Below are 20,786 nucleotides of genomic sequence, written 5' to 3' on the forward strand. Positions count from 1 at the left end.
CTCATAAACACCGCACTGCAATAAAACCTGCACATCCAGCTTTTGCCCACAGGCCATTCCCGTGTTCCCTGGGGAGACGGGGCAGCCAGAGCTGTCCCTGTGCCCAGGGGACAGCCACTGTCACCTCACACAGCATGCTAGCCTCTTGATGCACCAAAGGCTCCCCGAAATTGCCCACAAAGGCAGGCTCCTCTGTTTGTTACAGAGAACTTTAAATCCCTACAGCAGATTGTTTCCATTCCAGACTTACTGCAGTACCAGCTGAAGTCTCATAAATCTCATAAGTCGCATTAACTAATTCATCTCATTCATCTCTTCTATATATACTCTGTTTTACAAAATATCAGTCTTTTCTAGTTCTCTTCTTGCACAATCTAATTAAGCACTGTGTCTACTTACACTTGTTTTACTGCCTTGCAAAAAAAGGCTGTGCTAGTCACAGTCGAAACTCTGATATTCCCTCAGACACACGCACCCCCCCCCCCTTTATCTTTAATTCGCTAGAGTCAAGGCTTGAATTGCTGGGAGGGGGAGAATTCTTGGAATTCCTTTAACTCGCTTTATCGTAGTTAGGCATAAATCATCGTACTAGAGTTCTCCTGTGTAAAATGCTACTCTTGTTGCAACAAAATCTTAAAATCTCCACAAACACTACTATACAATCTGAGAATCAAATTACCACAATGCAGCGGAAGAAAATCACCACACAAAATCACTGGGAAAGGGCATATTTCTCAAAGTGCTCACTTTTCTCAACACAACAAAGCATACCATAATTCGTCATTTACTCACATCAATTTTCCTGGACACAATCAAAATAACAGCACACAGTCTAGAGATCAAGTCCAAACATCCAAGGCAAAGGAACTCTCTGAGCTCATACTCACAGTTAAAATGTACCAAATCTACACAAATCACTACATTTAAACACGATAAATACCATCACTGACATTCCTCCACTCGCTTCTCCGCAGGGCACTTCTCTCCCTGCCCCCGCAGCCTGCTGCAGCCGGTGCCTCAGGCCTCACTCGGCTGCTTCAAACACGGGTAGTACTGACCCCCCCCCCGCACCGTATAGCACTGTAGATCTACTCTCTTTTATACACCATACACTTATACACTTGCACGATTGCAAACACAGTGCACTGACCGCACAATGCACACATTAACCATACAGCAACACAGTATCCGGACATCACACACACACAAACAAAACACACATGGGCTCAGCAGTTCTGCTCTATCAGAACGTTGAACCCCCAACACACACATACACGGGTTCACCCGGCTCACCCCTAGAGCCTCTAGCGGTTCTGCTCTATCAAAACGATGAACCCCGTCTCTAATGCAGCTGCTCTATCAGCTGAATCCAGACGTCTCTGGGTGGTTTACTCCCTTGCTCTCCTTTCCCTCCCCCAGGGGCCCCTCAGTACATACCGTATCTTCCTCCGCAGGCCAGCGGGTCGTTGTCTGTCCTCGCAGGTGGCAAGTTTAGACGAGTGGAGCCCCACCAGGAAAAAAATCCTAGGGCGCGCCTTGGAGGTCCGTCTATCCCCCCTGCCCCTGCGGGGACAGAGAACTCCTGGCTGGCTCGCCATAATGTTTTGCAGAGAAAAGAAGAAACCTCACAACTTTGTAAAAGTTGTAAAGCCCGGTATGCCTTTATTACGATGCGTGCCGGACACAAGCCCCCCCAAAAAGGCATGCGTCCCTCTGAAGACCTCGGGTCTTCTTTTATCCCCCTTCCAAATGCATATGCATACAGTTTCACAATAAGTTCATGCATATTCATTCCGTGTGACATTTATCGCCAGTTCTTCTTTATCAAAGGAATTTCGAGGTCCGGGCAGATTGACCTTGTGGTCATTTCTGTTTTTCTTTCTCTGTCTCCTTGTTGTCTCTGGAATGTGGCTTTTCCTTCAGCTTTGGCCCCACAGACCCCTCACCTCTTCCAGACACTTCACCTAATTCAGAATGGATCCCCACTCCGTCTCAGGAGGGGGAAGGGACAAGATCTCAGCGATCTTCTCAGGATTTAACTTCCGACTACCTTTGCCTGTTAAATGACCAAGATACTTCAATTCTGACTATACAAATTGTAAGTTCTTCTTTGACACCCTTAATCCTTTTTTCCTTAGAAAATTTAAAAGCTTTATGGTAGTGTCACTAATCTCAACTTCGGTTCTTCTGGTACTAAAGGGTTATCTACATGCTGAGTAATTCTTATCCCAGGGAATTTGGGGAAGGTCTGCAATATTTCCTCTAAAGCTTGCCCAAATAAGTTTGGAGACTGTAAATCCCTGTGGTAGTTTTGTCCATCTTAATCGTTGTTTTCATCCAGTGCCTGGATCTTCCCATTCAAAAGCAAAAATATTTCAACTATCCCCTGCTAGCAGACAAGCTCAAAATGCATCTTTCAGATCCACAACACTAAACCACTGATGTTGAGGTGGGACTTTATTTAAAAGGGTATAGGGATTAGGTACCATTGGGTCTTAAGTCCTAGTTCTTTTGTTAACCTCCCTTAAATCCTGAACTAATCCATAAGTCCCATCTGGCTTCTTTACTGGAAGTATAAGGGTATTATGAGGAGACATACAAGGTTCCAATGTCCCATCCTTTATCAATTCCTTTCTTACCGGCTTTAAGCCTTCTTGTTCTTCTAATGATATGGGGTACCCATATACACATATAGGATATTCTTCCTTTTCGATTGTTATTTTTATGGGGTCAATGTCCAATCCTCCCCTATTCCCCTCTCCAGCCTAGACTTCTTTGTTAATTCTTTCCTCATTTTCTTGGCAGAGTTGTAGTACTTTGCCTGTCATTTTTCCTTCTTCAGGTATTATCCCTATTCCTAATTGTATCTGCATGTCTCTCCCTTATAAGTTACAACCTGCTCCAGGGACTAATATAATATCTCTCATCCCTATTCTATTTTCCCCTTCAATTACTATGTTTTTGATTACAGGAGCCTTAAACCTTTCTCCTTTTGCTCCTGTTACTTTTATAGTGTCATTACTTACATTACACCCCTTTGGAACAGAAAACACACAAGTTCTTTCTGCCCCAGTAATAACTATAAATTCTAATGTCTCTTCCTGGGAACTTACTTTTAATGTTATCAGGGGCTCTCAATAATATTTATCCCCAGGAGGTAGAGCCCTTCCTTGGGCTATGTCTTCCTTGGGACTTAACTTACTAGTCTTTTGTCCCGTGATATTTCTTGAGGGGCTTTCTGACTTCTGTATTTACATCTTTATCAAAATTTAGCTCTTACAACTTTAACTCTTTATTTCCTTACTTACTCTTGTCTCTACACCTTTTACACACTTGCTCTGCACCTTCTATACACTAGGACTATCCTCTCTCTCCCTCCTCCCTTTATTACGAAAACCCCAATACAATTTTATACTCTTTCTCTACTGGCTACTCACTTCTTTTACTCCCAGTTGTTTCACCACAGTAAGTCAGTCCCCCAATAGCAGCACCTGGGATAAAATTTAGATAACTGAGTGAGGAAGCGAAGGGAGCCGACCCATCCTTTGATCAGCATCGAACTCCAATTTATTGATCCAACATGCACATTTTTATAACCGTGTTAATTAAGTTCATACATATTGCAAAACCCGAGCTCATTATTGGCTACAGATTACATGTCAACCCCTCCTCTTGTTTTCAATACCTGTGGTTTGTTATTGAGACCAAAACTTGTTTTTCTCATCCTGTTATTAACTGTTCTCAAGGCCTCCATGTTTGTCACTCTGCTTTCCCATCACTATCCAAGGACAAGGTATTTACTTGTTATTAAAAAACAAGCCTGAGAACTTTGCTGTTTACAGGAATGTGCCTGAGAACTTTGCTGTTTACAGCTGCCTTTTACTTTTCAACCAGCTGTATATTTTCATGGCCTTTTTTCCTTCAAGCCATGTCTGAGCAAAATTCTCCAACAACCGAGTCTCTTCTACTCACCAAAATAACTTTCTCAATTGCTGTCACGGTTGCAGCTGGCTTGTAGCTGTCAAATAACAGGTTCTCAAATGAGGCAAGGATAGATTGGATTCAAATCTCCACAAAGACTTCACCAATCACATTCCATCCTAAGCTGCAGACATCTCACTGGTCAGGAAGCTGGGCTGTGTGGGTATTAGACCAATCAGCATTTTAGACCCTTTATATAAACTAACCTTGAACAATAAATTTCCCTGCTATTTCCTGAAGTTCTGAGGTGTGCGTCATCCCCATCTCTGACCACCAACCACACAAAACACATGGCCCCCCACGTAATAGTTTACTACTACAATAACTCTATTAAACTCCTCTTATATACTACACCTAAACAACTTCTTGTTTTACACCCCCCCCATTTTCATTTCACATAAAAACAACAATTCTTTTTTAGATGTAACTTCCACTTTTGTAAATAGCAGCTTCTTGGTTCCAAACACTTGTTAACATTCACCCGTGGGCTTTTCTACTTATCAGACAAAGGTACTTTTTTCTGGGGCATATGATCCTTTTCTGTTCTAACTGAGGGCCAAGGGACAGCAGAACTCCTTCTGAAAATTCAGGGTTGTGACCTAGGGGTTTGCCCTCCCTGGACTCGGCAGTCGAACAGCAAATCTCATTAATAAAAAAATCCCAAATGCTGTTGGCCAACTCCAGATATTTTGGGTACAGGATCTCTAGGATAATTTGGAACTTGAGGACCCTTAACCTTGTCCCATATTTCCTAGTGGACTGTTGTCGCTGTTGAGTTGGAACAGCTGAAGGAAAGTTATTGAAGTGAAGGGGAGAAGCGACCATCCTTTGATGCATCGAACTCCGATTTATTGATCAATGAGTCACCTTATATAACAGTGTTAATTAACTTCATGCATATTGCAAAATCTGAGCTCACGATAGGTTAACAGAGAAAACTCTAACCACTCCTTTTGTTTTACAATACCTACAATTGTTTATTAAAAACAGAACCAATGTTCCCATTGTGATATGAGAGTTTCCCAAAACTTCCATATCTGTTCCCAGGGAGCCAGCTTTTCCCAGACAGAGTGCTTTGCTTGTTATGGGAAGACTGTCTGAGAACCTTATTATTTATAAAATTGAGCCTGGGAACTGCTTTAGGAACTGCTTTACTTTTACCTTTTACTTTTCTCTCAATTGTATGTCTTCATGGCCTTTTTCTTTAAGCCATTCTCCAACAGAAGGTGACAATGACTCCATGCTCAGAAGGCATAAAGCGAGGTTTATTAGGAACTCCACATATTTTATAGACAGGATCATTCACCCAGAACTTGATTGGTTCTTAAACAACACCCCTCACGCCATTGGTTAATTAGGAACAACACCTTTTGTAAATATCTTTCCATAAACATCACGCACAAACATTCCACATGTACACAAACACCAGGTGCAGAGATTAGGATAAGAATTATTTTCATTCTTTCTCTGAGCTTTTTCACAACTTCCCTAGGACGATGCCTGGGAAAGTTATCTATTTCTCTCTCTGACTAAACTGTCGCATCCACAGACTGTCTAGGAAATCTTTTCCTCCCTTATAATTGTTGTCCCAGACTACTCTTGTCTCTATTAGGGATCCTATCCAGTACCCCTGAGAACCCTTAACCTTGTCCCAATTACCCCAGGGGATCGCTCACTCTTTTATCTTTCGCTTTATCTCTTCGCCAGAGCCACAGCTAGAAGGACTCCACACTCACTTCGCAGATCTGGACTGTCCAGTCCAAGTCTCATACACACACCAATCAATCCGCCATCTGCCCCCCTGTACAGTTCTTACAGTCCTCTTTCCTGTCAGGGTCTTTGTGCACAAGAATTGTGGGTTGATTTTACCATGGTTGTTAGGGAGCCTTTGAGGATCCTTTAAAAAGGGGGGACCTTTCAATCCCCACTTTTACTTTAAGAGTCCCTTCTTGTCTTCAGGGTGTTAACCTGCAATCACAGATAGCTCTAGGAAAAGCTGAGCAAGTCACAGAAACCCTCACTCACAAACCCCCAGGATCACAGACACAAGGTGTTCATTCCCATACGGGCCACCAAAACGTGAGAAACAAAGCCCACTCCTTTTTTTTCAATAAAGCAAAAGCAGCAGCACTGGGTGCATGGCCATGGCCAGAGGCACACAAACTTACACAAACTTCCCATCTTTATGCTTGAACATTACGTATATTAATAAACCACAATTCATATGCATAGTTTTTCCAAGAACTAATTTACATTTTCTTAGAAGGGATTAACATAGTTCCTCCCCATATCTGCCTTTTTAGAGCATGTGTGGTGTAATTGTGAGAGTCTTCAAGGGTGGCCTCAGGGATGAAGTCAGAACTCTTCGTCACAGTAAACTTTTGACTTGTGATTTCTATGGATGGTGGGCAAGGTTTCAACAGTTGGTGAGTGGAGTTTCAACAAAAAGGCATCTTTATTATGCTTGTTTCTTACTTAATAATAACAAGCAGTTTGGTTATCTCCATTTTGGCGAGCTACACATAGATTGATACAGCAATGGTAGCTATTACACAATTAATATCTGCATAGCAAAGTTAGTGTTAGCATATTTGCATATATTTCCTAATATATTCTGGTACATTACATTTCCTACATTTTACTACCTGTGAAAGCCAATGCTATAATAGCTGTTTATCACACCCAGCTAAGAACTGCCAAACCCTGGTTCCCCTCCCCTCCCAAACCATTTCAGTGGTATGTCAGACTGCTTGGCTACGGCTTTTGTTTCTTAATCACTGTCTATTCACCCAGAAAGTCGCCCTCTCATCCCTTTCCAGTGTCTCTCCCAAAAACTATGGGAAGAAATTCACTTGAGAAACCTAACCCACAAATGGTGTTTAGAGGGATGCTAAGTGGTTCAGCTGCTATGCCCATGTTATGCAGAGCCTACTAAATTGCACTTGTTAAAATAGTGTTTTCATGACATAGTTATTAATCCATTTGGCATTTCATAGAAGCCCTAAGACATCCTACAGACTATTACTGATTTCTACAGTTGAATAGGTGCCCTCCAGATGAAGGATGGTGATGTGCTATGACCAATATACAGAAATATTCAATGACTAAACCTGTAAACATCAGCAAGTATAATTTGACATAGCAACACTCAGAAATCACAGATTAGCATCTGCTGAAGATCTTATCCTGTTAAATTTAACCAATATATGTGACAGTGTCTGTCACATATATCTTCTGTCCTTATGTATTGAGTTTGCATGGCCTGGTTTTGGTAGCTGAGGGGCTACAGGGGTGGCTCCTGTGAGAACCTGCTAGAAGCTTCCACCATATCTGGCAGAGCCAATCCCTGGTGGCTCCAAAGATGAATGTGCTACTGGCCAAGGCTGGGCCAATTAGAAATGGTGATAACGCCTCTGTGATAACATATTTAAGAAGAAATCCAAACAAAGTTGTGGGCAGTTTGAATTCCAGCCAGAGAAGAGCAGATTGAGAACATGTGAGACAAAGGATTATGCAGACACCAAGGTCAGTGAAGAAGGAGGAGGAGGAGGTCCACCAGGTACCAAAGCCAAGATTCCTCTGCAACCCATGGTGAAGACCATGGTGAAGCAGGCTGCTCCCCTGCAGACCATAGGGGAGCCCATGCCAGAGTGGTTGGATGCCTTGGAGGAGGCTTTGATCCTGTGGGAGACCTGTGGATTGAGGGGCCCTGCTCCCAGGCTGGAGCAGCCTGTCCTTGAAGGACTGGACCCCATGGAAGTGGCCCATACTGCAGCAGTTTTGGGAGAGCTGTTTGCCCCTGGGATGGACTCATGTTGCAGCAGTTCTCAGGAAGCTGCTACTTGTGAGGTGGAGCCATGTCAGAGAAGTTAGCAGAGAACTGTCTCTTGTGGGAGGGACCCCAAATTGCAGCAGGGAAATGACTATTCTCCCTGAGCAGCAGCAGAAGTCATGGGTGATTAATGGACCATAACTCCCATTCCCTTTTTCCTTGTACCACTGGGATAGACAGTAGAGCTGGGAAGGAGGGAGGGGTGGGGTGGAGGAAAGGTGTTTTTAAAGGCTTATTTTACTTCTCATTATCCTGCTCTGATTTTGTTAGCAATAAACTCACCTTATATCTCTAACTTTAGCCTGTTTTGCCCTTGATGGTCTTGAGTGAGTGATCTTTCATGGTCCTTATCTCAACTCATGAAACCTTTATTAAATTTTCTCCCCTCTGTCCAGCTTCAGAGAGGAGTGAGTGAATGGCTTTTGTGGGTGCCTGGCATCTGGCCAGCATCAACCTATGACACCTCACAACAGCATGCAATATATATAACTGCCTTTGTCTCACTGCACATTGGGCACCAAAAATGACTGAGGGGTGCTGTGCCTGTTAAATAAGCAGGTTCTTTCCACTTCTCTAGGAGGAATCCTTCCCAAACTGGTTGGGGGGAGGGGCCTTGTGGGTTTGCTTTATGGAGGGGCCCCCTTTTGGAGGTTTTCTCCCAAATTTGCCCTAAACCAGGACAAAATTATATTTGCTTTTGAATGGGACAACCGTAGCACAGGCAAAAAAACCACAACTTAACTGGATGGTGTTACCTCAGGTATTTTAAAAAAGCCCCACAATTTCTGGGAATCAATTGGCTAAAGAATTGGAACAATGGCAGTCTACGCCTGGGGAGGGGACACTCCTACAATATGTAGATGATCTACTAATTGCTACAAAAGCTATCAAAGAGTGCCTTGTATGGGCAATAAGTCTGTTGAATTTTCTTGGACTAAATGGTTATCAAGTGTCTCAACAGAAAGCTCAGCTGGTGCAACAACTGGTGACCTATCTTGGATATGAAGTCTCTGGAGGACGATCCCTGGGAACTGCACAAAAGGAGGCAATCTGCCAAACACCTAAGTCACAAACTGTAAGAGAACTCTTCACTTTTCTTGGGATGACAGGCTAATGCCAGTATTGGATATACAACTATGGACTGATTGTGAAACCTTTCTATGAGATAGTGAAAATTTCTAAAAATATTGTGGTGTGGACCCCTGAAACAAATTACGCCTTTGGAGAGTTAAAACACGAGCTCATGAGGGCCCAGGCCTTGGGACTTCCTGACATGAGTAAAACATTTTGGTTAGTCTCACATGAGAGAAAAGAAATAGCCTTAGGGGCTCTGGCACAACACATGGATCCTTACAAAAGGGCAGTAGCCCATTTTTCTAAACAACTCGATACTGTGAACAAGGACTGGCCCACCTGCCTTAAGGCAGTAGCAGCAGTGATTGTGAACATTGAAGAGGCACACAAGTTTACACTAGGACAAAAGATGACAGTGTTGCACATGGTCGCAGCCATTTTAGAACAGAAAGGGAGCCATTGGCTGTCTCCTTCAAGGTTCTTAAAATTCCAAACAGTCCTGGCCAAATCTAATGATATTGAAATTCAAGTGACCAATATTTTTAACCCTGCCTCTTTTCTGCAAGAAAAGTCTGAAGCTGAACTCGTAGTACACGACTGCCCAGAGACCATGGAAGCTGTGTACTCTAGCTGTCCAAACCTAAAGGAGGAGCCACTCCCAGATGCCATGAACTGGTTCACTGATGGCTGCAGTTTTGGAGACAGGGAGTGTGAAGGGCAAGGTATGCTGTGACTACACTCAGAGGTAGTCAAGTCAAACCCATTACCAGCAGGAATCTCAGCACAAAAGGCTAAGCTGATAGCACTCACTTGAGCATTAGAACTGGGAAAAAGAAAAAAGCTAATATTTGGACTGATTCCAAATATGCTTATGGAATTGTTCATGCTACATGGAAGCTATATGGAAGAAAAGAGAACTCCTGACTGCACAAAAGAAGATTGTCAAATATGCAACCAAAATCCTTAGGCTCCTCGAGGCGGTGAAGCTCCCATTGCAAGTGGAAATTATACATTATAAATGGATTAATGAAACAAAAGGAAAACTTTTAGAGAATGGTTGAGGACAATTAGAAACAAGTAAACTAATAATATCAGAAAAGTTGATGAGACATTATGTAAAATCTGAACATGTTAAGACCTACTGGGGGACAGAACCCTTACACCAATACCTACGGGAATGAATTGCAGGCCAAGGCGTGCAAGACGTTAAAAAAGTAACATCACAATGTGTGATTTGTTTAAAAAATAATCCAAATACAACAGTTGGGCTAGAAAAAGGAGTTATTAGCAGAGGAGCTTTTCCTGGAGACTTGTGGCAGATAGACTTTTCTGAACTCCCAAGAAAGGGGAGTTTTCGATATTTACTGGTACTTACTGATACTTTCTCTGGATGGCCAGAAGCATTCCCTTGTAGGACAAATAAATCTGGAGAATGTTGCCTTCAAGGCGTGGCGACCTGGTTCTTAGTCCGGCACGGTGGCCCAAAGCCCAGGGTCACTCGGTCCATATGCTCCTGACACCAACGTGGTAGACAGCAAATGGCGTTTATTGAGGGGTCACAGGGGTTTTTATGGCTTGGGCAGTCAGTGTCATTTCCTTCTGCTCACGTCCGGCTGGGTGCGGCCAGGCACGGAGCAAAGGTCTGACTGCAGGGTGGGGGGATGTCCTGACTGACCGTACAGCCCGATTTCTTCCGCACGCAGATCCCTATCTCTCCACATTTCTCCCCTCCCTCATGATTAGTAAAAATCGTATAAAGTTATGAAATGTAGAGGTTACAAAATTTCATGGGTTAGTAAAATTAGTATAAAATTGTAAGTATGTTAGTAACTGGCACGCCTTAAAGTAATTGTCAGCTCTCGAGAAACATAATGTTAACCATTTCTAAACTCCTTTTAACGAATAGCACCAGTTTGTTTAATATGCAAGGCCCGAAGATTAGGGTTAGTATGATTATAGTGAGTGGGCCTATTAGGGTAGAAATCAGGGTGGTGAGCCATGGGGACCGGTTGAACCATGACTCGAACCAGCCTTGTTGAGCTTCTCTGTCCATTTTTCTTAGGTTTAGTCGGTTTCTCAGTTTGGCCATGGAGTCTCTCACGACTCCTGTGTGGTCCGCATAAAAGCAGCATTCCTCTTTCAAGGCGGCACACAGGCCTCCTTGCTGCATGAACAAAAGGTCCAATCCTCGCCTGTTTTGGAGGACAACCTCTGAGAGCGAGGAAAGGGATTTCTCTAGGGAAGAGATGGATTTCTCAATCCTTTGCAAGTCCTTGTCGACAGTCATCTGCAGTTGTGCCAGTCCTTGATGTTGTGTTGCAAGGGCCGAGATGCCTGTGGCAGCGCCAGTAGCTCCTAAACCGAGGAGCATTGCGATGGTGATGCCTGTTATCACTTCTCGTTTGTGGAGCCGGTCGGGTTCCTCGAACAAGCAGTACACCTCTTCTTCCTGGAGATACAGGACTCTGGGGACAATTAGAACTTGGACACAAAAGTCAGTAGAATGATCGAATTTGTCAAGGAGTACACATGGGCTTACCCTGGATCGTTGACAGACCCACATTCCCGGTGCAGCTGGGATCACCCACTGGAACTTCCCTTCCTTAAGTTTGACGAATTCCCGGCAGACGTTGCCCATCTGCTTTGCCAAGGTTGCATTGCCAAAGCATTTGCCTTGGCCCATAACCTGACTTAGGGTAATGCCTCTCCGGGGGGTGTCCCATCTGCATTGGCGTGGATTGTCTGACTTTGAGAAGATGAATGGGAGATCGAGGGCAACACCTTCATAAAAAGGGAGTTGTGCATCATAGCATAACCAGCATGACTCTGTGAGGTTCGGGTTGGATTGGTTTAACGATAAGAAGGTAGCATTTAACACGCTTAAGAATGGATTGGAGAGGGTTGGTTTGGCTAAGAGATCAGATGGGGAGGTAAGTTTTGGCATCTGTGTTTTGCGGCTAGAACTACCGTTAGCTGCGATCCCCTTCCTGGGTCTACTCATTGCTAGAATCGGATTGGGTCCGACTGATTGGGATATTGAAGCTGGGAGTCTGATAATTTGTATGTTTGCCCAGATGCGGCGAGAGAGATAAACAAACGCTGTCCACACTTTGCCTGTGGCCCAGCCATCATGGGTCGGCTGCAGGATTGTCATTATATAGCCTGTGCAGGTGTGCTGTTTCCAGTCTTGGGGCGAAAACACATACCCCTCCATATCAAATTTTGGTTCGAGACAGCCGTGGGGAGTATACTCAATTTGCAGGAACTTATCAGGCTGTTGTGGTTTCCATCTATCGCTTGTCACAATAGTTTCACACCCCCAATATCCACAATATCCATACCCTGGGTAATTACAGTAACTTTTTCCTGGGTTGGAGGCAGGGCACAGGTAGGTCTGAAATAATGTCGTCTCCTGAAATCTGGGGTGCCCTGTATGTGAGGGAAAAATGTCTTTTAGCCTGAACTTGAAAGATGGGGTGTCGGCTGCAACAATTTCTTTGATGACCCCCTCACCTGAGAGATGGCGTAGAACCCACCTGAATGGCTGGTGAGGGTAATGTTTTGTGTCTGCCTGTCCTCCACCTGCTAACCCTAGAAACAAGATCACACTGATTATTGCAGTGCGAACTGCTGCTTGGATGGGAGCTAGGTGTTCTTCCTTTGCAACATGTCTGATCATGGCAGCAATATTGGACCCAGGTGGCAGTGATCTTAAGATGTCCTTGGTGGCTGAGTTGCATTGCTGGCGTAGGCAGTCTGCTAGCACAGGACCCTTCGCCTCTGAGGGTAATGCAGAGGAATCTAATGCTGCCTGAAGGCGGTCCACAAACTGAGTGAAGCTCTCGCTCTCACTCTGCTTTATAGTGGACCATGGCGATGGTTTGGCTATTACTTTGGAAGCACGACGGATGGCTTCTCGGGCAGCACGGGTGGTTGTCATAACCTCATGGGCCCACAGGCCCTCAGCCTACGCCTTGGGTGTGATCATAGTGAGGTCTGTGCCCATTAGCCTCTGTATGCTGGAGCCGTGCAGTGGATGGTCTGCTCCTGTTACTAAGGCTAGCTGCTTTACAGAGTTGTCCTCCCATTCCTGTTTAAAAACAATCATCCTCGCCCCATCAAAAATCAGCCTGCAAGTCTGTTTGATATCAAAGGGAAGCATATCATCGTCTCCAAAAATGCTGTCAATGAGTGTGGAAACCATGGCAGAATTAATCCCCCTGTCTGTAAGCGCTTTAACAATTGCCTGTACGTCGTTCGGGTTTACCGGAGAGTAGGTTCTTTGGTTTCTGCCTGGCCCCCCCCACGGACCGGGAACACCAGTGTGGCAGACGGAGCCCACTCTGCGCAAGCCATTTTTATTTTCCGACAGTCTGTAAGTGGGGTTCGATCTTTCTCTGATATCCCCTTAACCCACGCAGGAGCGCTGTGGCTAGTGATCTTATATGCCGCTGCTCTCTTTTTGTTAAAACCCGAATCCGTGTTGGAATCCTCCGACTACCTTTCGAGCCCGTCCCAGCTCGAGTCAGAGTCTGAGCCGGAAGTCGACTGGCCGGACGTTTCTGGGCTGCTCAGCCGTTTTCTCGGGCTCCGACCCCGCCCCTTCTTGCAGGGGTCGGGCCATTCCCTCCCCCTGGGCTCCCCCCGCCTCCTGCTGGGGGAGGTCCTTGCCCTATAAGGACCTAATGTGAATCGAGCGCTCTGATTGGTCTTACGCTCCTTCTCGGAGGCCGCCCCTCCTCCCCGCTCACCCACGCTTGTGCTGTTCAGCGAGCCTTCTGCATTTCCTCCCCCCTGTCATCTTTCCAGCCCTGGTCACGTGCTCCAGCGCCATTTTCAAACACATATGGCGGGGGTGGGTTTTTATCAACCACTTCGGGGTCCGATATTATGGCAGCCTCCCGCGCCTCCTCTGCTAGCCCCTGCCAAAACGCTCGTGCATGCTCCCCCCCCTCTGATGGTGAGTCCGTTTGCTGAGGGGGATCCGGCGTTCACGCCTCCACGCGCCCGACGGGGTCAAAGTCCTCCGCGGTTTGCGTCATTGCCCCTACCCCCAACTGCGGCGTGGCTAATAAACAAGTTTGCGCGGCTTTCCAGGTTTCTTGCTCTTGCCAAGCTTTTTGCAGAGCCTGGATAACTCTGCCCCACGATTTGAGGGCTTTCCCTGAGCCTGAGGACATGGTTTCCTCGGCCAGAGCCTTTGTGCAATTATCCCAAATCTCCAGATGGAGAATTTCTACCGGGCTTTCTATAGCCCCAAGCTTAATCAGTCTCGGTATTGCAAGACATAAATCTTTAAGCTTACACTCGATACCCCACTGCACGTGGATCTGACTTACGACCTTCACAATAGCGTCCATGCTCCTCGCTGGTCCGGGGGCGTCCCCCCCGCTGCACTAGGCCAGCTTTGCAGCCGCCGGTCCCTTGTCCAGGCGATCCCTGAACCCCAGGCACTGATCGTGTCCTGGGTTTTTGGCGCCAGATGTTGCCTTCTCAAGGCGTGGCGACCTGGTTCTTAGTCCGGCACGGTGGCCCAAAGTCCAGGGTCACTCAGTCCATATGCTCCTGACACCAACGTGGTGGACAGCAAATGGCGTTTATTGAGGGGTCACAGGGGTTTTTATGGCTTGGGCAGTCAGTGTCATTTCCTTCTGCTCACGTCCGGCTGGGTGCAGCCAGGCACGGAGCAAAGGTCTGACTGCAGGGTGGGGGGATGTCCTGACTGACCGTACAGCCCGAATTCTTCTGCACGCACGTCCCTAACTCTCCACAGGAAAAGTAATAAAAGTACTGTTCAATGAGATCATACCTAGATTTGGTGTACCTAGGGAAATATCCTCTCATAGAGGATCACATTTTTGTGCACAAATTGTACAAGCTGTCAGCAAGGCCTTGGGAATTGAGTGACAACTCCATATTCCTTACAAGCCACAAGCTAGTGGTCAAGTATTGGGATACACAAGACAGATGATGGACCTTGGACCTGGTTAGCATAAGAGATTTGATAACAGGATGCCTTGGCAAGAACAAACAGCTTTGAAGATTGCAAGAAGATTAAATCAGACTGGCTTACCGGAAAAAGAAAATTGCATCAAACTCTGCAAGCAAGAGATTGTAAAATGTATAAATTTGTTTATGGGACGATTAACCCAATCATTGTAGTAAAACATTACTAGTCTTCCTAGAATAAGTATATAAGCAATTGTACTTCACAATAAATTTGGATTCTTTGACCATCTCACCGAGTCCCCATCTCTCTTCATTGCCAATAGTCAAGTAGAGAAAATTAAACACATGCTTAAACAACAAATAGCTAAGATCTATCAGGAGACAAATTTGTACTGGTACCAGGCATTACCTTTTGCCTTCATCAGAATCAGGGTGATGCCAAGGTCAAAAGAAAATATTAGCCTATTTGAAATTTGGTATGGTAGACCTTATGGGTTAAATGCCACTCATGATGAAAACCTGACCCAGGTTGGTAATGAATATATTTCTGAATACTTCAAAACCATTAACACTCAGTTCATCAGAAGTATAACACTGTATTTGAAAACCAACCTAAGCAACCACATCATAAATTGCATGCAATTGATCCTGGTGACTGGGTGTATGTTAAGAATTTTTCAGGTGATCCTCTACAGGAGAAGTGGGAGGGACCATTGCAAGTCCCCCTGAAAACCTTCACTGCAATTTGCATGAGAGAAAACCTATCTGGATTCACTATATTCCAGTGAAGAAACCTCTTGTTGCACCTTGGACAGTAACAACCATTGATAACAACAGACTGAAGCTGAAACTCAGCTGTAATTCCTGAATACTTTGTTATGCTTTGTTGTTTTTTGACAGATTGTAGTAACTTTTGATGTCAAGTACGTAGCTTTGCTTGAGGCAATAGCTAATCATACTGGAATGATTGTTGGCTGTATGGAGAGGTACAACAATTACACTTACTGTTGTTAGGGGTACCCTCTAGTGATGCCTTTTCCTTGGTTTTAAAACTAAGAGCCAGACACAGTTAAGGGATAAAGGGTTTTTACCTCAGTATTTAATAAGGATCCTTATGGTGCAACAATTCGCCAAGGCAGATAAGCCGAAATGCACACCCATGGTAGATTGTTAATAACGCCTCTTATCAGGCCTTATCACAGAGCAGAGCCTTGGGGCTCAGGAACTCTGTTCCCAGGGGGATAGAGGGCCTGGAAGCCAAGCCAGCTCAGACCAAAAGGCCGCGGGTCAAACACCTAGCAAGCTTGATGTATATCAGCTCTTATAGTGATCAGCCAGCTCTTAAGATTCCAGCTTGCTGCTAGGTAAGTTTGCCCTTGGCTTGAGGCTTCAGCAGATGGAGAGAGGAGAAGGAGAAGGCGTAAGCTGTTCCACAGAGAAGGCTTTATTTGGGAGTCTGCGAAGGGTCTCAGCTCTTCTTCTTCTAAGCTAGTAGGGTACAGTATGCTACTTTTATAGCCTTGGCAAGTGTCCAAACTTGACCAATGGCAAGGGGTTAGGGGGACCATAAATGACCAATAGGTAAAGGCTACCATGGCATTGCCTTACATGGTTATAGAGATAGGTTATAGGGCGGATGTCCATGGAGTCAGGAAGCTTCCTTGCTGCTGTGTCAGAATTCCTTTTGTTAGATTCTCCATGGTGCTTTTGCTAAACCTATGGGGTTTACTACAGATTGTGTATACAATTTTAGAGACTTTGCAATTAGCATATCCAACAAGGATGCCCCAATGAGAGGCTTGAATGAATAAGGTGTGTATTAGGTCTGACTGAGGTAAAGTTCACAGCCCTTACAGTGCTGTGCTTTGCATTGGTAACTAAATGGGTGTTGATAACAGACCAGTGTTTTGTCTACTGCCGAGCAGAGCTGTCCCTCTGACATTCCTTCTCCCACCAAAGGGGATGGGAGTGGGCAAGATCCTGGGAGGGGATGCCGAAGCCCACCGGAACCCAGACTAGCTCTGTACACTCCAGTAACTATAACAGGAGTGGGGAACACCTGGGGACTGGGGTTTGCTCACAGCTGAACCTGAAGAGCTGCAAGCTCTACAGTGCACGCTGTTACAGCCACAGCAGGGACCAGGCGAAGGAGAAAAGAGGAGGCTCTTTGTCTTGAGGTTCCACAGGGAAAGTTTATTCCAGCTGAAAGGAGCAGGACAAAAAGCCCTTTGCTCTCATATGCAAAGGGTTTTGTCCAGATACAAGTCAGGGGGTGGATACAAACAGCTAACCAATAGGGAATCCTCGGGGGAGGAGTGAGGGGATCACATCAACACCATGGGACCAATCAGGATAGGGGGAGGAGAGGCAAAGGTCACATGGGCCAATAGGGTGTCATGGATTAGGGGATTTTTAAGTGGGTGTTTCAATCAGAGATTGGCCCAGGGGGTGAGTGGCAGGGAACATTCAGGAAAAAGGGGCAGGGTTGCCTTGACAGGCAGGGAAGGGACTAGAACAAAGGGAGGGGAATAGCTTGAGGGACAGCTTTAAGGGAGGTTACAACTTAGGGGAAAACCAACTTGGGGAAAACATGGGGGTATAACAGAATGAACCATTTAACAATAACCTAATGAAATAAACATGAACCGCAACAAGGGGACACAACCAGCCCAGCTGACCCAAATTAGCCAAAGGGATATTTCAAACCATATGACAACAGCTCAGATATATAAGCTAAGGGAAAGAGGAGGAAGGGAGGGCATTAGTGAGTTTTCAGTGTTTGCCTTCCAGAGGAACCGTAATGCATGCTGAAGACCTACTTCCCAGGAAGTGTCCAAACATCACTGCTGATGGGAAGTAGAGACTGATCTCTTTTTCCTCTTTAGCTCTTGTGTGCACAGATCTCTGCTTGTTTCTTTCTTTTTTGCGGTAATATAACTGCTTTATCTCACCCTGCTGGTTGTTCTCCATCTTACTGTCTCCCCTGTCCCAGTGGGAAAGGGAGTGATAGAGCAACTAAGTGGGCACCTGTCACTCAGCCAGGGTTAACCCACTACAGCGTGACATCTCCCCATCTCCAAAGTATTCCCCCCTAGATGGGACTAATCCTATTTTACAGGATGCGTTGTAGAGGGGGCCTTGGTTTCTCAAGGTAGCATAAGGTTTTTTGGCCTCCAACTGCGAGGACCTTAGGATGTTTGGGCTTCTGGCCTAACAGAATACCAGGACTATGTTAAGATTTCAGACTTAAGGAATTACAAGTATTCATGCTAAGGGTACTGAGAATACATAAGAGGTATATAAAAGAAAAAGCAAAAAATCATCATGGCATCATTTCCCTCCTTTTAGAGACTAACAAGACTTTACCTTTCCTAGTCTCTACTCTGCATTACCCACAGCTGACAGCTGTAGGCACAGGCTCTGTCATCCACGACCCTGGACTGCTATAAAGTCTTGGATACAATAAACTGCATTTTGAAGAGCCGCCTGAAGTCCTGCATCTCTCATTCAGGCTCTTACTGTTGACTTCCTCCTGTAAGGCTGAAATTGTATCTGTAGTATGCTGTTGAGTATGTTCAATGACAGCTGAGATGTTTACAATTGCTGTCTCCAGTTCAACCCCTCCATAAGAGGGAAGGAGAGCCCTGACTATACCATGGAAAAGTGTGGGACATTTAATGAGGGCATTAAGAGACATTTTCATCCTCCCATTTGGTTTTCCAAGATGATCAAATATTGTTATATTCAGAACCACAGCCCGCAAGGGCACAAGCCTGGTCTTTATTCACAGGCAGGACTTTCCAGGCTTTATCGTCATATATCCAATACAACACTGTCCCAAATGGTAGAGCTAGTCTCCATCCTGTCAATTTCATCTTCGATGCAACTTCTGGGCTTATCATTTCCCTGAAGTTGGTTTTATGGAAATATGAAGGAAGAATGGCCTTTCCTGTGGTGCTTACAAGCGTGCAGGGAACTGCATAATTTCCCTGTTTTATCAGGCCGCTCAGGGGTATTGGAGGGAGAAGGGTACTACTGATTGGTTTCCACCTTTCAGTACAGTTTTATTCCATTAAAATATCAATCAATGGCCAGTGACCACCCCCATCTAGAGGTGGTAACTGGGAACAGATTTTGCAATTATTATTAAGAACTTTGGACACATTTTTGGCTACAGTCCTATGCAAATCATGGGGCAAACCTTGAATCATGGTTGCCAGTTGGGCAGACGACAGACATGTAAAGAACAGTTTAAACTACACCCTCCTGATTTGTATGTGTCTCTGTTTTCTTGATGGTTTGGGAGCAGAAGCTTTCTTCCCTCTGGAGTAGTGGATCCAGGGTTCTTTGCCACCAACTTTGACCGCAGTGAGGGTGGTCAGCAAAACTTGGAATGGTCTCTTCCACTTGGCTTGCAGGTGTGTCCAATCTTATTGGATTGGATGACACAATGAATCTCTGGAGCTTTTTCAAAGTGAAACTTAAAGTCATTAAGTACTTCTGCAAATAATTTCTACTTTTTATATTAATTTGCCCTGGGATATGTGTAATCTGATATGGCCTGCCATATAATATTTCATAGGGACTTATGTTGTCCCTCTGCCTTGGTTGTATGGGGACTCTCAGTAAGGCAATAAGCAATAAGCTTGAACCAATGTCAAAACCTCAAAAAACCTAGGGACCAGAAATACATCAAGGCCTCTACCCTGAGAGACATTATGAATTCAAGCAACATGGTTACTGACTGCTTTATCCCAATACAGAGTAAGTACAACCCAAATGCAATCTGTACAGGTTTTTTCCACTTTCTTGAGCCCCACATTGGGTGCCAAAAATATATTTGTCCTGGTTTAGGGCAAATTTAGGGAGAAAATCTCTGAAGGGGTCCCTCTAGAAAGCAAATTCAAGCAGCCCCTGCCCCCACCTGGTTTGGGAGAAAAAAATCCCTTTCAAGAAAAGTGGAAAAAGCCTGTTTATTTAACAAGCAAATATTCACAAACATGGAAAAATGAATAATCCTAACCATGGAACATCTTATTGTTCTGAAGAGATGGCAAATTCACAGAGTCTTTTTTGTGGGGTGTAGCTCAGCTCATTCAGTCTCTTATCAGTCCTTTCTGTGCTGGAAAATGACTTGTCCTTGGCTCTGGTGGGCCACAGGTGTAAGCTCACGGTGTTTTTCTGGGTTATTGGTCCAAAGCAGGGCTGAACAGTTTCAAGAAAAAGAAAAGCCACAGTCTTGGGAACTTATCTGCTTCAGCTAGCAAAAAAATTAACTAAAAGCAAAGGAGAGCTCTCTCCTGCTGTCTGTGCTGCAGACAACACAGTCTGTGAGAAGGAATGCGGGGGAGCAAGTGTAGTTTCTGAAAACAAACTGGGTGCTTCTTTTCCCCCCCTTCACTCTCAGAACCAGTCTTAAAGGTGCAGAACTTAATATTCAGCATAAACAGAACAGATGATTGGGGATGCAAGCATCATAAAGTCACCCTAGGACAATGTCTCTTGACAAATCTTACTAATCTGCATTTTAAGGGTTCCGTTCATACGTTCAACTTTGCCACTTGCCTGGGGCCTGTATGGTATATGTGATGCCGTTTGGTTTTTGACTTTTTTTCTTTTATATGTTCCCTGTATTCTTCGCAGATATATTTCTAGCTTTGCAGCCTATTGTATTAGTGGCTACTTTTCCCAGTAATTTTTCATGGCCTTTCCCTAGACAGAAAGACAAAACAAATTCCAGAGCTCCAAGCCCCGGGGGATACAAGGCCCCTATGTTATCTTGGTTCTTTCTGGGAGCCAAAGCTGAGAACAACTTTTCGACATACTTTTTATGGACAAAGTACAGCTAGTGCCAAGGGGGGGGCTCCAGAGAAGGGGCTTGACCTGGGGGGGAAATTCCATCACCATTTGTCCTCCTAATTGGTGCTTTTAATCAATTACGCTGATTTCC

Source organism: Melozone crissalis, unplaced genomic scaffold, assembly GCF_028551555.1.
Source record: "Melozone crissalis strain CALT ecotype California unplaced genomic scaffold, PUWL_Pcris_2 ptg000035l_1, whole genome shotgun sequence".
Lineage (NCBI taxonomy): Eukaryota > Metazoa > Chordata > Aves > Passeriformes > Passerellidae > Melozone > Melozone crissalis.